Raw genomic sequence first — 15,190 nt, forward strand, 5'->3', positions numbered from 1 at the left:
ACATGAGGGTAAGATTTTTTAGGAGACCGGTGTGAATGAGGATCCCAACTCCCATTTGGACTTTCAATAGAAAAATCACCTACTCTTCGGCTGAGCTAACTTGAACTATTTCTGGTCTCAAAAGGAGTCACTGAGCTTCTCATGAGCGAGTATGCCCTGCCGGGATGGACACGCAGCTTGCAGTATCCCACTAACCCATTTAGCATTAGCTCAAGTTACCCTGCAGTATTACTATATACAAAATTTCAAAACCCCACTCTAAAGCCTCAGTAAAGAGCTATGCATTTTTGCATTCAGTTGCATTAACGTGAAACTGCAGAATTAAGTAGTGTTTTGTGTGCTCCTTTGTCTACAGCCCTTGCAAGTGAAGGCAGTTGAAACATTCCAGCTTTAGAGTGAGATACTGGGAGCAGAAGTTGAGCAGCCCTGGGACTACAGTGGCATCAGCAGCCACCCGCCATTTCATAAACATGCATTGTGTCTCGAAAAGCAGCTAAGCTGCTGCTTGAATGCCGAGCCCTGCGCCTGAGACACGTTGAAGAGGTGGTATGGATCCTGGGTTATTCTTTTCATGAAGGGGTTAATTTCCACCAGCAACATGGAGATTTGAAGCTTCAGGCCTTCTATCTAGCTTTTCACTATTTGAGGAATAATCCAACACAAAATCCTAAAGATTTTGGTATCTCAGGATATTTGTTCTCATCTATTCCTAACCTTTCTCTTGGCAAACAGTAGGAGTAATCTTAGGGGATGAAATTCTCTGCTCTTACAGCAAGGGCTCTACATCGAAAGGTTGCTAGGGCATCAGCACATGATAATTTGGCCTTTTTGTCATTTCTGCTAAGCTTAATGAAAATGGCAACATTAACCCTCCTGACTTAAGGCATTTAACTTTGTGCCTAAGGTGGGAGCCTGTGTACTGTGTGGGGCAGGGAGCGAGGGAGGCTCCCAACGTAGCTGTTCTCAATCGCTCTCTAAAGGCTACCTTTACTACAAAGGGACTCTGGGTCCCAACATAGGCATCCAAGTCAAAGGTCTAAAATCATCTCCTAGCCCCGGTATATCCAATTTTTCTGCACTTCATAATGTCAGGCTGCATGCGACATTGTGATCAGAGCCACGACACACAAAGGTGCTCAGAGCTGCAGCCATCAGTTGCACATAGCCTATTGCTCATGGAAAATTCTGCTGCCTTGGTAAAATATAATGACCTATAATTGTGTTTGTGGAGGACTGTAATTAGTGATAAACCAAAGCTGGGAAGTCGTGTAGGTGAATTACAGTATATAGAATTATAGGGCCTGTTCTTTCTGCCATTTGATTTTGTAGGAACAGAGCCACAAAGTAGTTGCAGCTCCACTCCTCACACCCCATGGAGCGGGGTAGAAATTGAATTTTACTCCATCTCCAATTGGGAATTGTTGCTGCTCAGCAAGGACAAAACCTGGAGAGGTGGAGAACGTCATAACCCAAAAATAACTTAAAGCTAGGATGTTTCCAGAGACAAAAGAAGCCTGAATTCACTTGGGTACAAGAGGGAATTAAATGTGAGGATGCCACATTCTGAGCAAGTGCTAAGATATTGCACAAGAACAGCAGCATAATACTGAAGACTCAGTTTTAAAAGAAGTAACTGTTCCTGCTTCTGCTTTAGAAAGAAAGAAGAGGTGCCATCCCTGCAGACGGATTCAGAGATGAGAGTCTCAAGTGGAGAGGAGCACTTACCTGCCACCCTGCATGAGGCATCGCAGCCCTGGGGAGAAATGACATTCAATACGTATCCCATTTTCAGGGTTTCCCCACAGGCTGACCTTGGGCGCCTTCCCAGTCAGAGCACTGTGTTTTAGCTGCTCTCAGCTTCGGGCACTCTGTGGTTTGGGGCACTGCTTTTCTTTCCCGGGCACTTTATGGGGACATCAAGCATATAGGCAGGTATGGGGGATTTCACTACATCAGTGAAGCACCTGAACGTTTGATTGCACCAGCACCAGAAAAAATTAAAAGTCCTAGTATTTTCCCACCTTATGGGGGAGAACACCGTTGTGAGTCAGAGCATTAAACATTGTGAGGTGCTCAGAAAACATAAAGATTAGGCGCTGTAGAAGAGCATCAAGGCATGCTCAGTTGCAACTCATTTGATTTAGAAGCATCTGGACTGGCCTATGCCTGAAGTTACTGCAGCAGCAGTTTTCTGTGTCAATGCTTAGCACCAGAGAATTCAGATTAAAGTTAAATGAGCAGAGAATACTGTGGCAGTTTTCTTCTCCTAGATGTTTAAGATTTTTTAATTGTGCGTGTTAACCAACAACTTATATTTCATTTTTTTATTCATCATTTGTTTTTCACTAGCTCTTAGTTTCAATTACAGCCTTCTAAATATGGTTCTATGTCATAGCAGCATTACAGACTGAAAGCAAAATTTTCCCTGTTCGTGAAAAAATAGTATTGTATAACTGACAATTACTCCTCAGGCATAAGGCACAGAGACCTATTAACTTTTTCACTGGAGTTAAAGTGTCGGTCATTTCAATGCATAATTGGAGATATACTGGAGATCTATGGAGAACCTGAATTCCTGTGATTGAAACCTTGGCCTTTTTTCCAGCTGTAAAATGCTTATATGAAGGAATGTTATTATTATGAATATACATGCTTGAATTGTAATTTCTCGGGGTGCAATCTCAGAGTTTGGTATGCATATATGAGATAGTGATACAAGAACACATATGACTTTATTGCTTGAATAAACAGATGATGAAAGTAGTGATTTACTTTTCATGGTATTTTTGTCTCTTAGCAACCTCAATTGTTTTCATCATAGTGCTTTTATGTTTGAGTTATGCATCAATTTACAGTACTTAAAAGTGGGTATTACTATAATCTTTCAGGTTATAAACTGTTCTTTTGGGCTACAAGCTAATTACAAGAGAGGCTGCTACTTTCTATATCTCTGAAATGTTAGATCTCATCTAAACGTTTTTAAAAGTTATCAGATTAAATAATTCTCTTGGTGGAGTACTAACAGGGCCGGATAACCTGAGAGACATCTTTCCTGGAGAATTTAGTCTCAGACCTCGAGCCTGCATAAATGAAAACACATTCTTAACTTTCACATATTCTTTGTGCATCACCTTTGGATCTGAATGACATGTTTTGAGCAAATATATGTTTCTTGGTTCTGTTTATTGGACACAGACACTGACTACTTCTCTGCTTTGGCTTTCTATACAAGGTCTTTTCTTTGGAGATTTTTTTATTCATTTACTTTAGGAAGATTAACCTGACATAGCCTAAAAGTTTTACCCGTTGTATAGGAATCTCAATCATTAATTTTCTTATGGGATGTTATAGTTATCAGCTCCATCATAAAAATTGCAGGAGAAGGAAAAAGAAAAGACAGTGCTGGTAAAGATTCAGGTGTCCTCTTCAAAGGACATAGGCTCAGATGACATCCAGGAAAATATACCAGAAATATGAGAACTCTTAGATACATTTCTTAATATTTCTTCTCTCCTCATTTTAAAATCATGAATTACTTTTAAAATGTGTAAATTATTAAAATCATACAGAAATAATATTTCAACTTATAGAAACGGTTGTCTTGGAACAAGTATGATCTTACTAAACTGGGAACCAGAAAAGATTGTAATACAAACAATTTTAGTAACCTGAAATGGAACATTTCTGACTCCAGTCAGGTCCGGATCACTAAGAAAATATTCTTTCCTTTTCTCCTGCATCTGTAATTACGCTTCTTCACATATTTCAGTAACAAAGGCTTATGAAAGATTAAATAAGGATACTGTTCCCAGAGTAAGTGCTTTGGTATCTAAATTAGACATTCAGCTAATTCCACCTATAACAATACAAGTGGACAACAAGAGATTAACAAAAGGACAATAAACATTTGGGTAATTAAGAAACACAGACACATTAAAATATAAAAGTCCATGCATTTATCACATGTGAAGAAAATAAAGCCCCCCTTTTTCTTCTTTTCTAATTTTACATCTATTGCTTCATGATACAATGTACGGACTATTTTCATTATATTAGGCATTAAAACATCTGATATATTGCACTACTTTGGACTGCTTTCTCTTGGGCTGGAAAACAACAGAATTACAGAACCACACAATCATAGAGTGGCTGAGGTGGGAAGACACCTCTGGAGATAGTGTCATCCAACACCCTGCTCAGAGCAGGGTCAGCTACGGCAGGCTGCCCAGGGCCATGTCCAGTTGAATTTTGAATATCTCCAAGGATGAGACTCCACAGCCTCTCTGGGCAACCTGTTTCCTTGTTTGACCACCCCAAGCATAAACAATATTTTTCTTATGTTTAAATAGAATTTCTAGTATAAAAATTTATGCTCATTACCTCTTGTCCTCTCACTGGACACCACTGAAAAGTGCCTGGTTCTGTCTTGTTTACTGTCCCCCATCAGATATTTATACACACTGATACAAGCCCCCTGAGCCTTTGCTTCTCCAGGCTGAAGAGTCCCAGCTCTCTCAGACTCTCCTTATATGTGCTCTCTGGACTCACTCCAGTACATCCACATATCTCTTGTACTGGGGAGCCCATCACCAGACACAGCACTCCAGATGTGTCTCACCAGTGCTGAGCAGAGCGGGAGGGTCCACTCCCTTGACCTGCTGGCAACATTCTGCCTGATGCAGCCCAGGAGGCTGGTGGCCTTCTTTGCCTCAAGGGCACATTGCTGGCTCACAGTCAACTTGGTGTCAACCAAGACCTACAGGTCCTTTCTTACAAAGTTGCTTTACAGCCAGTTGGCCCCAGCCTGTCCTGGTGCCTGGGATTATTTCTCCCCAGGGGCAGGACTTGGCATACCCCTTTGTTAAACTTCGTGAGATTCCTGTTGGCCCATTTATCCAGCCTGTTGAGGTCTGAATGGCAGCACACTCATCTGGTTTATCAGTCACTCCGTCCAGTTTTGTATCATCTGCAAACATGCTGAGGGTCCATTCCCCTCATATAACCAAGCCAGTCATCTCATCATAGAAGGCTGTCAGGATGAACAGTCATGCTTTCACCTTTATAAATCCATCCTGATGACTCCCAATCCCCTTCTTGTCTTTAATATGTTTGGAAAAGGTTTCTGATAAGATGTCTCGGTAGTGGAACATTTTGTCAAAGGGAACTGCAGACTTGCCACCCCTGGATATGGCTGAATGTAGTTCTGAATCACAGTACCAAAATAATCATGAAACTGAAGACTGAAACACATCATGTCACAGTTCAGACTGATGGCCTGTCACAGATGTTCTTGCACCTCAGGTGGGATGTACTTATGCAGTTCTCCTGGTGCATGATCATAAGCACTTCACCACTAGTGCAGAGTACTTGATTCAAAAAACATAGCTGTGAATATGAAAACAAGTAAGCTGTTTATTAGTGTAAATGCAGAAGTCATCTCATCATGGGAGGTCAGTTGTTTTGCAAATTGAGAATATAGTTATAATTTATTATCTAAACTCTTTCAGTCAGGAACTGTGTTTTCTTATTTATCTTAATACATGCTTTTTCAAAAGGCCTCAAGAGTTGTTGCTGGCTAAAATAATTCATTTAGGCAGTCCTGTGGAAAGTGGAATATTTTTTTTTATAGAAGGGACTTCAGGTTACATTAATGAACAGAACTTTTATTAAGATTTATAGAAGACTGTTCTGGATTGTTTAGAAGCTGCTTTTCAAGGAAAGTATTGACAAACCATAACACATAGGATGAAAGGTGTCAACTGCCGGTAAAAAGATTACAGTTTATACAAGAGGGACTGCAGTAAAAAAAAAAAAAAAATCTGCAATTGTAAAGTTAGACAGGCCTGTAGCAAAGAAAACAAAATTTCATTTTCAGCCACTGCTTTCACGTAAGATCAGCAAGGCTTGGACTACTGATGAAGCATGGCTATCAATAAGTGATTAGGGTTGGAAACATTGAGGTAGTTCTTTCTAGTCAATAGACTGAGTAAAAAGATAAGAATAGCATGTAATCAAATAAAAAAAAAATACACTGTTAAAATTGTTTGTTTAGTTGGAAACAAAACCGGCAAAGAACAAAAGAAATCCAAGATAGGTAAAAACAGAGTGAACTGTCCTGGATAGAAAGAAGACAAATCTAAGCAGAAAGAAGAATAAATGCCAAAAGAAATGTAATTTTTGGAAAATCATAATCAAGCTGTAGCACTCCATTAGACAAAATTGTTCAGAAAAATGTCATGAATACATGACAGCATAGATGGAGATACATAGAGAGTATGTATCTTGTAACTATTGGCCCATTCTTTGGTCTCCAATAGTTGTCAGTAGTGGAACATAAGGAAAGAGAAAAAGAACAAAACAAGCTTATTGTGGAATTACATGTTCTTGATAATGAACTATCAGGAACTTTCTGATACATTATACTTAAGTATGAAATAATGTATTTAGTAGCCCCAAATGGATTCTGACCCATATTTTTGTCAGTCACTTTATAAGCTAATAGAAAACATTATCATGCACAAGATTACAGGGCAGCCTGTTCCAAAGCTCTATACTGGATGAACTGCTTTTGTTCATTTGTTTAGGACTCACTTCCTAATAGTTTCACTTGGTGTCCTCTAGTTCTTGTATTAGGAGAGTTAGTGATTAGTCATTGCCTGTGTCTTCTCTGCTCCACTTATGAGTCTGTATTTCTTCTGTAGTCTCTACTTCCAAGCTCAAAACCTTAATCTGTATAATCATTCCTTTTACAGAAGTCATTCCTGTCTCTAGAACATCACTCTCACCTTTTCAGTTCCATTCTGCTATGTTCTTCTGGAAATGGAAAGCACCGGGATTCAAATAATTCTCAGGTTTTAGGTACATTATATCATTAAGCAATGGCATAAATTTTTTATTCTAATTGTAGTAACTCCTAATATCCTAGTTGCTTTTTGGACTGTTGTTGAGATTTGAAATGATGTTTTCATAGAATCATAGAATCGTTAAGGTTGGAAAGGACCTCTGAGATCATCGAGTCCAACTGTTAACCTAACTGCCCGGTCCACTTCTAAACCATGTCCACATCCACACGTTTTTTGAATACTTCCAGGGACTGTGATTGCACCACTCCCCTGGGCAGTCTGTTCCAATGCCTCACCACTCTCTCTGTTAAGAAGTTATTCCTAATATCCAATCTAAATCTCCCCTGGCACAACTTTCATGGGAGTATATACTTTAAAGCTAAAGTGTCACTCCCGAGTGGCAAGATTTAGCTTGGCATCTGACACTGTATGTGTGACATGAAGACAATTTCTTCCTAAGTTTATTGCCTTGCCTTCGTCTGCACTGAATTTCATCTGTTATAGTATCTCCTAGTCACTCATTCAGCTTTTTTTCATAGTTGGCCCTCACCTTTCTTTCTCTAATTCAATGAGTATCATCTCCAACAAACTTGTTCACTTTACACCCTCTTCTCCACATCATTTAATTAATCGCTGCAGCTCTATGAAAACTCTCCTGAGTCCATTTTTCTCTGGGTTTTAACCCTTTAATCCATCATACGCTATGTGAACAATGTCTCACATGTCTTTTTCCTTCCTACAGAAAACTTGAAGAACCTCTGGGGAGGGTTGCTGTTGCTTGCCTTTTGGAATAGACCAAGTCAAATAAATCTCCCTTGTCCACAAACATGCTGCCTTCTCCAAAGAAGTCCAACAGAAAAATGAGGTTCTACCTTTCCTTACAAAATCTGAGTTCCCTCTTACACAGGCTACTGTATTTATCCATGCCCACTAATTCTATTCTTTATTTGATAGGTTCCTGGGTGTCCCATGAATTCTTAAAACATGATGGATTATCAGCCACTTTCTAGACCTATAATATCATAATTGTTTTAAGCTAACAGTTGACCACCATAATTACATAATTCAGATATTTCATCTAAGCTTTCTTCTAGATCTCTTGGACATGTAACATGTAGCACTGGTGATTAGTTGCTGTTCATTTTGTCTACTTTCTCCATAAGTTCGGCCAACACCTTGATATGAAACAAATCCTTTGTCATATTGTCCACAGAGAACGGCAACATTTTTGAGTTCCTTGGCCAGGAATACTAATGCTAAGAAAAACGTTTTTTTCCTGTTTCCTTTGTATCTTCTTTGTGCACTTTTTTGACACATTGATCATCTATTGATGTGAGATTGAGAGATGCGTTCTTTACGTCTTTCATAAGTTGTTCCAAAGCTCACTGCTTGATTAATTTTACATATCTATTTAGCCAGATTTTCCTTCATCTGGACACAAATTTAAATTTTTGAAATATGTCTTCTTGCTTTTAACAATAACTCTTATCTTACAGGTTAGCCATATGAAGAAAAATCATAATTTCAGGACCACCTTTAGTTATGCATCACTGATTTTTCATATTCTGTATTATGCAGCTGGCAGCGTATTTCATATTAACTTTAATACAAAATTAGTTTGTCAGTTCATCCCTCAACTCTGAAACACTCAGATACTGTGAAACCAAATGTTATTTTTAACCAAACATGTGAAGTTACATGACTTTTTGATGGAAAGACTGCAGCATGGATTCTCTTGGATTGAGAATGAGGGCAGATATACTTTGACTTTATTAGCTAGAAATAGCAGAGATATACTTTGCTTACTGGCAACAATTCAAGAAAATACATCAACACATATTCACTGAAGTCAGCTAGTGTCTTAAGCCAGAGCTATATAGCTCTGGCTCTTCATAAATTTGATTAAAAAATAATTGTTTAGTTAGCTGATCTGCAAACATATATTTTGACTGGTTAATGAGCCAACATGAAGGCATGAGCTCTCATATTGTCCATTTAGATATGGGCAAAGTACACACAATCCTTGGCTCTTCAGCTGGCCCAAGAAATGTTTTCAAGAGCTATGTAGCCAACCTGTAACAGGAGATGTAAGCCTGCTACAGAGGTAAAGTAGCCCTGTGGTGTCATAACCATCAGGAAGTTTGTACCAAAAAGAATCAAGCTATCTATCTGAGCAAGAACAACATATGCTGAAATCAGATTTGTTTAAAATCCATCTAAGGTCTGGACTAGTAGTAAAATAAGAGGGAGTAGCAACTGTAGTACTTATATGTAAGAAAGATGGAGGGGGAAGTGCTGGAAAAAGACGTCTTATTGTAACATGGCTATGTGAAAATACTTGTGGGGAGGGGAGGGAAAGATTGTTAAGAAAGAATGTGCTAGCAAATGGAAAAATTTAGAACATGGCATAATTTACTATGTAATATTACTAGAAGTACACAACCAGACTAATCTGATATTTCTTGTTTAAATAAATTATTTTCTACACAAAAGAAACATTGTAGTTTTGATTTATCCAGAACTTCAAATAAGTATGTGATAGGTGATAAATGGAAAAAAAAATATTTAAGTTGGAAAAAATGAGGTTTGCTGTAAGAACTGAAGAAGAGATAAAAGACTGAGAGACAGCAGCTGGAGTTGTTACTGATTAAGTCACCTTAGGAATGGCCTTGGGAATAATTTTTAATATTTTCACCTTGGCTTAAAAATTGTGGCCTTGAAATTTCCTGATGAGAAAGTTAGATGACATATTGTTAATCGGAAAAAAGCCTGCTATAGGAAAACTAGATGCTTTGAAGATAAGGGTAAAGATAAATATTGCTCTAGAACATCCAAATCATGAATAGAAGGACTGATAAATGTGATTTTCACTGCAGCAGGGGAACTCAGATGGAATTTGACATGTAGGAGAGATCTAAATCTCTAAATCAAATTTTGGCAGGAAGGTGAGTCACCAGTCTTTATAACCATGGCAGAAGAAATGCAATTCTAGACTATAGGAGTCAGTGTTTCCTGCAGAGAAACAGAAGTACTGATAACTGAGTCATCCCAGGCTGAATTCAGTTGCCTAAACTCAAGCAGTCATTTGCAATGCACTGACAGACCATGCCTGACCTATGAATGGCAATGCGAAGCTAAATAAGACAGCTCATAATGCTCTTGTCACAGATGTTTAGGCAACTGAAATGTACCCTGGGATTTGTATCTGTTTAGATTCATTGATAGTGAAAAGACAATGGAGTCCAACAGAAGAATGTGTGTCTTCAACTTGATCTTCTAGAAGAATCTGTTTCTTTAGGCCTACAACTTTCCAAGCAGTTAATTTTATTCCCATGCCGCAAGCAGTTTCACTTTCCTCAAAGTAAAACTTTCTTTCTAAAAGCAAAGAAACAATGTTTAATGTGTCCCATCAAAATATTTTTGGTTGTGCTTAAATGTAACTACATCTTCTCAGGGGCAGTCTCCATCCCATTGGGAAGTGAAAGCATTTAAAGCTCACGAATGCTGCTTTGATGTTTCTTTTAATAAATGAAGATATGCCAAGATGAACTGAGATATAGTTTATATTGTGCTTCATGAGCTCGTTACAGCTACACTGAAAGCTTCACCCAGACTTTTGCAAGAGCATGGGAAAGACAATACAAATCTCCTAAGCTTTCCCAAGACTTAACTTTCCAAATGCCAGTAATGTCCACCATACGTGCTCACACTCAACCACAACAGACATAGGCCATTTATTTGCACACTCAAATGAAGACTGCTTTCATCAGGATATCTGTCTTTCCCTTTGTCAAGTCTTCTCACATCCTAAGTATGAAACTCAGTGGATTTATATTGTTGTGTTTCTAATATTATTTCTTGGAAGGAGATGAAAAAGACAACATCCACAGGACAGTCAGCTTTTCACTTAGATACATGCTGATGTTTGGCACTCCAAGTCAGCCTTATTTAGGTGTGTTCTAGAGGAAGGGCAGCCTGTATTGGCTATTCTAGGCCTTTGACGACACATCTACTTACAAAGGTCAGAAATATTTTTCATTGCCAGAGAATCTCATGCTTGCTATACATAAGGCCAGTGAGGTGGAAAGAAAAGACAGACAGTGCCCATATTCGGTGAAGATATTGTTTCATATATTTGAGCGTTTGCTTTGGAGCAGCTGCTATACTTCCTCCTGTTTTCAAACTTAGTAGAGTATCATCCTGCTAAAGGTCAACTGACTGCAGCTGGCCTGTAAAAATGCCACTTCTTGTTCCAATATACAAGCAATTTCTCCCCAGTTTTTGTCTCACTTTTGCCAGAGCTAGCCCAAATCTGCATATGAGTTCATGAGCTCCCTCCAGACTCCTGCTGCTTCTGGAGAAAATGTTCCTCACCCTAAGGATCACTTTATAATTGTGAGAATGTTGAAAATGGAAAACATGGAAGACAAGAAAAAAGATTGTAAAAGTATTGTTTGCAATATGAACCTAATACCCCAAATTAACAATGAAATCTGGTCACCGCAAAATTTACAGAGCCACCACAAACTAGTGTTTTAGCAGAAGGACTTCCAGAAGAGGAAACACACAAGCTGGTGAGAGATAAAGCACTACCATTCTTTCCATGAAGTTTATACATCTTTATAGCCCAGCTCTTGGCTTTGACTGATTCAGTTTGAATTGCCATAGTTTTTCACTTATTATTAATCATCTTGGTTTTGTGGTCATGCATCAGAGCAACCAGAACAAAAGCTTACTGTGCTGGAGACTATATAAAATAAAGCCCAGAAGGCTATGGAAGGATGCTGACATCAAGAAAGTGAACAGAAGGGAGACTGAAGACAAGAGATGCCAAGAGGGAAAGGAAAATCTAGCTATTAGCTGCAGAAAATCCTCTAAATGTTCAAAGATCCCTTCAATGACGCCTGCATCTTCTTCTGCCCATTGATGTTACTTGCTGATTTACCTTCATGACAAAATGCCAACCAAGCAAAACCCCAAAACTCCACCACATTCTGATAGTCAAGGGTGAATGGGGACAAGAAGGGGTTTCCCCAAGCATGACAAGGGCTCCCTTGTGCAGTTATTTGTCTGAGGAATTCTAGAAATAATTGCATTTTAGTTGGACGTAATCTTATTGGACACAATCTTATTGGAACGGGGATTAGCGAATATAGCAAATTAAATAAATAAAGGCAAACTACTTTCTAATTACCTTCTCACAATCTCAATAAGGAATTCACAGTTAGATTAGGGTGTTTCAGGCAATTACATTAAAGATTTCCCAGTTCAGAAGAGAATCCAGCTGACACTTGAAAAGCAATATTGCCTTTGCAGTGCAAAATGTAACCTGCTCCTGGTTTTGTTTTGCCTTCTTTTTTCTTTTCTTTTTTTTTCTTTTTTTAAGAGGAAGGGAGTAGGGAAGGAAGTGTTAGATCCTACATCAGTACTTCCTAGTGCAAGTTTCAACCCACGGCACATGGCAAAGAAGTAACCGTGTGAATGCAGAACCCATTTTTTCTACATCGGCAGTCATCGTTACAGCTGTATCTGCTCTGTGTCCTGACAAAAACTATATACAGGCAGGGTATGATAAAATGCAAGTAATGTTTTTACACATTCACTTTTCAGTCTATAACTACAGCTTAGACTGAGTGGAGTAGAGGAGGAGCATTCCTGATAAATGTCAGCCCAGGACACTTAGAACTGGCTCAAGCAGCCTCAGAGGAAGTAGCTGCTCTGTTTGAGAAGCTGTGGAAGGTAGAGAAAGAGGACAAACACAACGTCTGTCCTTAAATAGGAAGCGTTAAGGCCTTATAAACTAATCCACTTAGTTTATCATAAAAATTCTAAAAATAATTAAATAAGTGCTTAAGTGAAGACATACAAACACAAACTTGGTATGAACAAATACTGCGAAACCAGCAAGGCTTTTCCCACAACTGCGTAACAGACTGTTTTAAAAAAGCCTTTGATGTGCTTGTCAAATATTGCACAGGATTTCATAAGAAAAACAAGGATTAGCCTTCCCTTTTCTAAAATATGACAAAACTACCATGGGTTGGTGATAACATTAGTTATAAAACTTCTTTCAGATTATAGTTATCTGTTGTTGATTATCAAAATGGAAGAATGTACTATTCTGAAGAGATATGTCCTGGATCCAGTACTGTTCAATAACTTCATTTACCAGCTGGATGAATGAACAGAAAATACATGCTATTAAATTTGCAGATAACAAGAGGCTGAGAAAAAAAGACTGCCTTGGGGACAGAATTGCAATACAAAATGAGCTACTGTGGGGGGCTCTGGAAAACAAGGACAACATTTAACAGGGATGTGCACGAGGTGTTTATTTAAGGATACTGAATTTTACAAATGCCTAGGGAAACAATTAATTAGAAATATTTTGTTAGAAACTGAAAAAGTCATGGGAGATCACAAGCTGAAAAGCAGTTAGGCACATCTTACTGTTAAAAATCATAGAATCATAGAATCGTTTAGGTTGGAAAAGACCTTTAAGATCATCAAGTCCAACTGTTAACCTAGCACTGCCAAGTCCACCACTAAACCATGTCCCTATGCACCACATCTACCTGTCTTTTAAATACCTCCAGGGATGGGGACTCAACCACTTCCCTGGGCAGCCTGTTCCAATGCCTAACTACCCTTTTAGTGAAGAAATTTTCCCTAATATTCAACCTAAACCTCCCCTGGTGCAACTTGAGGCCATTTCCTCTTGTCCTATCGCTTGTTACTTGGGAGAAGAGACCATATGCGTGTATCTATTAGAATATGGCCTGCAAGACACATAAAGCAATCCTTACTCTCTGCACCCCACTGGTAAAGCCTTTGCTCTAATACTGTGCCCAGTTTTGGAAACTGAACTTTAAGGAAAACCACTGAATAGTAAGGATAGTTCAGAGAAGAAAACAATAAATGGTTTATGAAGAAGGAAGGAAAAAATTGCTTTTCATGTCCATGCCCAATGATTCCAGTAGTAACAGGCTTGAAAGGTTCATGTTAGACAAGCTGGAAAGGTTCATGTTATACTGGGAAAACCTTGCTAATAACGTGGTTCTCGATACTGCCTAGGAAATTTGCTTGGGATAACTGATTCTGGTATGGAGCAGGGGACTAGGCAAGACAATATTGGTACATTTCTTTCAACTTCTTTTCTAAGGTGTTCTGAGTAGTGAAACAAGACAATAGCCATCAGGAAAAATGTTTAGATGCATAACATGCCCTCATGCATACACCAGCCTGGGCAGTGTTATTAGAGGACTATGGCTTTTTTATTCTCCTACCCATTCCTCACTTGAGGAGATAAGTGGAAGTCTACTAAGGTTGAAATGTAAATCAGGCTGATGATACCAGTGTGAAGCTGAAACAAAGTCTAACTTCAAAGATGAGATTAAATAACATATACCTGAACGGAATAAGTGTACCCTACATCTACCAGAAAAGAGACTGTGGAAATTCTTGACAGTGATGTATTCTCGGAGCTAAATAACCAGTTTGACATCTCTTCAGAATTATCCGCAGGTAACACTGGCATATGATGTAACGTGGAGATTTTACAACAGGTATTTTTTTTTCCTTTGTTAACAGCTTTAGTCCTTATGCATAGACTTATATCCCATGTAAAGCATCTATGTTCTTTCAAAGGGACAAAAAAAGGTACTTAAGTTTCTTTGGTGTGAGCCAGAGTAGAGGCATGGCTAAAAATCCTCGACTACAATACTTTTTCTTAGAACTACTCTCCCACACTTTTGAGGCAGGGGGTGCTGCCTTCATTCTCCGCACACCGCCATGAAGTGCCTAACATTATAAATTTTTGAGCAACTATTTAAAACTATTTAAAATCAGATGAGCATTAATACCTGGAGAAATCTGTCTTTTAACATACTTGCTAGTGTAAATAAGTATGTGATGATATTGAGAGTTGGTGCTCTATCATAATAAACCTTCCAGTTTATGAGAGCTCTTTCTAGGCTTGTAAAGTACATATTTTGATAACTGTATTTCATATCTACCAAAGTTCACTAAAACTGTCAAATCCAGTTCATTCCCATCCTGATCATTATTTATAGCAAATTGTAATTAAGACTAGTTTCCAGACGGAGTTACTGGATTAGCTGAGCTGTTCATTTCAGCTATCTGAGGAGAGGAGCACTGAAAATACCCACATTTTCTTTCAAGAAACTCAAAGTGAGTGAAGTGACATGACAGACTCATGTGCTGCCCCAGTAAGTGCAAAAAACCACAGCATAGTATAGAAAAGGTACTTTAATGGAAAGAGTAGCAATAGTGAAGCTTATAATAAATTATGAAGTACCAGAGGGCAATATACAGATTTCACAAAAGGA

The sequence above is a fragment of the Platalea leucorodia genome (genome assembly GCF_965183815.1).
Source record: "Platalea leucorodia genome assembly, chromosome: 2".
In the NCBI taxonomy this organism is placed as follows: domain Eukaryota; kingdom Metazoa; phylum Chordata; class Aves; order Pelecaniformes; family Threskiornithidae; genus Platalea; species Platalea leucorodia.